Consider the following 3,272-nt stretch of genomic DNA (forward strand, 5'->3'; position numbering starts at 1 on the left):
CTCGGCCTCAGGCCTAGCTGGAAAAGCATAAAATTGGTGTTGGGCTCCACCACTCTGAACTGCGTCTCTGGGACGGCCTCTAACTGGTTGACCTCCACCTCTAACGGCCTGACCTCCACTCTAATGGCCTGACCTCCACCTCTAGCTGCCTAACCCCTACCTCTAACCGGCTGAGCAGGCGGTGAAACAACCGATGCCAGTATGATGGCTTGCGAATCCTGTAGAGATTTTTTACTCGACAACCTAGTGAAACACCTCCTGATATGACTAATGTTCCCACACTCATAACACCCATCTTGCTGCCGTAGCTGCTGAAACTGACAATGACCCAAACGGGCCGGATAACCGTTGTAGTGACTCTGGAGTGGTGGTGCACTGATAGGAGCTGAATGTGCACTAAATGATGGCTGCCCAGAGTAAGGAATAATAGGACCATGACTCCCCGAAGCACCGTGAGAAGCCTGACGTGCTGAATGAAATGGTCTGTGAGGATGACCCCTACCAAAATTACCCCTGCCTCCAGACGAGGCACCACTGAACCCATCGAACTGACGAGGCCTCTTATCATACCCCTTCCCTCTCTCCTGTGCAAGAACTATCTCGATCTTCCTCGTGACATTAGCAACCGCCTGAAAGGAAATCACACTTCTTGTCTCCTTGGCCATCTGAAGCCTGATAGGGTGAGTCAGTCCCTCAATAAACCTCCTCACTCTCTCTCCCTTGGTAGGTAGTAAAAGGAGAGCATGACGAGCTAAATCTACAAAACGGGACTCATACTGAGTAACAGTCATACTGCTCTGTTGTAGATGCCCAAATTGCCTGCGGTAATCCTCTCTCAATGTGATAGGGAGGAACTTCTCTAGAAATAGCCGCGAGAACTGTTCCCAGGTCAATGCAGGCAATCCAATTGGTCTGGTCAATGTATAATCTCTCCACCACCTCTTGGCGGAACCCGTCATCTGAAATACAGCAAAATCAACCTAATTGGTCTCAACTATACCCATATTTTGCCGCACCTCATGGTAGCGGTCAAGATAATCATGTGGCTCCTCAGAAGGTGTACCACTAAAGTGAACTGGAAAGAGCTTAGTAAACTTATCCAGTCTCAATAAGGCCTCAGAAGACATGGCGGGCCTATCACCGGCATGTGCCGCAACAACTGGCTGAACTACCCCAACTGGCGGGGCTACTGGAGCCTGATACTAGGGAGTCATCTGCTCCAGAGCGGGAGTAGTGGGAGTCTGTGCTCCTCCCCCAGCTTGTGAGATGGCTGGTGCTACTGGTATTGTACCATTCTGGGCCACGCCCTCCATAAGACTCACCAAACGAACTAGGGTATCCTGAAGCACTAGGGTAGCTATAAATCCTTCCGAGACATGAACTGGTCCAACCGGTACAGTCTGAATTGGAACCTCTTCCTGAAGATCCACCTGAGGTACTACAACAGGTGTTGCTGCTCGAGATCTAGACTGAGCTCTACCTCTGCCTCTGCCTTGGCCTCTAGCACGACATAGGCCTCGACCTCTACCCCTGGCCATAGTTGCCACTGGGGGCTCTGGTTCCTATCCGTCGGTAGATGTATTACGTGTTCTCGCCATCTGCGAGAGAATAAGAATAGAATGGTTCAATTATCGATGATAGAATAAGATCGCACGACAGAATAAGAAAGAAGTGATATTGTTCCTAAACTTTATAGCCTCTGAAAGATAAGTACAGACGTCTCCATACCGATCTTTCAGACTCTACTAAGTTTGCTCGTGACTCGTGAGACCTAAGTAACCTAGTGCTATGATACCAACTGTCACGACACGAAATTCCCAACTTCGGGACCGTGATGGCGCATAACATTTCACTTGCTAGGTAAGCCAAAGTTAGAATATAATTAGCCATTTTAACATAATTTTAAATAAATTAATAACAAAAAACAAATGCGGAAATAAAGTCTGAAATAAAGTGAATAATCTATAATAAACGTGATATCTAAATACCATCCCAGAACTGGAGTCACAAGTGCACGAGCTTCTAGAATAATACAAATAAGGGTCTGAACAAAATAAAGATGGCTGAAAGAAAACACACAGCTAAAATAAAGTAGAATGGGACTTCAGAACTGCGGACGCTGTGCAGTTATACCTCAAGTCGCTTATGGGTAGCTGAAATCCGAGCAAGTCTATAGTACGTCGCTGGGACCAACTCTGAAATCTGCACAAGAATTGCAGAGTGTAGTATGAGTACAACCGGCCCCATGTACTCTGTAAGTGTCGAGCCTAACCTCGACGAAGTAGTGACGAGGCTAATGCGGGTCGCTTATATTAACATGTACACAATAATAATAACAATAACAGGAATAGTAGTAAGATCGGTAAATAATATCAACAATTGAAGTCAATTCACTAGTCTTAATCCCTCAACTTGTTTCCATTGCGGCCTGCAACTCGCTCCAACAATATAAACTTAGAATAAATCCGTTGCGACGTGCAACCCGATCCCCCAATATATTTATTTTCATTTCTGTTGCGACTTGCAATCCGATCCCCCCATATATTTTAACAGCTCTTAAATGTAATAAATATACTTCAATAAATACCACGTTCAATGAGAAACTATTAAGCATAAAGGCATACAATAATTATAATTTATTTATGAAATAATTAATGATAAGTAGCAATTAATTGTGAAAATCAGGGAGAAAATAGGAAGTTTAATTTTTAATATGCTAAATGTCAAGTAGCAATTAAAATACATAAATCAAATAAGCATGTAACAATTGTTGCAGGAACTCAAGAATTAATATTTGACAATGAATAGGAGAGAAACAATTATTATAATAATTAATCAGTGTCTTAAAATAATTTAAGATGTTTAAATAATTAAGAAAACAATTAATTTGACAAAGTATAGGCACTCGTCACCTTGCCTATACATCGTTACACGTAAAATTCACATAGCAAATAATTCAAAGGTTCTACTCCCTCGAGTCAAGGTTAACCACGACATTTACCTCGCTTTGCAACCAAATTCAAGAATCCAATAGACATTTGCCTCGCGAATTCGTGTCTGAAATCCTCAAATCTAGTCATAAACAATCCAATATACTCAATACAAATCGTAGGAATTAATTCCATATGAATTTACTAATTTTCCGGATTAAAATCCGAAATTCATCCCAAAAGTCGATAGTGGGGCCCATGTCTCGAATCTCAGAAAAACTTACGAAATACGAACACACGTTCCGAGACGAGTCCAACCATACAAAAATTACCAAATTCCGA

The sequence above is a fragment of the Nicotiana tomentosiformis genome, chromosome 9, assembly GCF_000390325.3.
Source record: "Nicotiana tomentosiformis chromosome 9, ASM39032v3, whole genome shotgun sequence".
Classification (NCBI taxonomy): domain Eukaryota; kingdom Viridiplantae; phylum Streptophyta; class Magnoliopsida; order Solanales; family Solanaceae; genus Nicotiana; species Nicotiana tomentosiformis.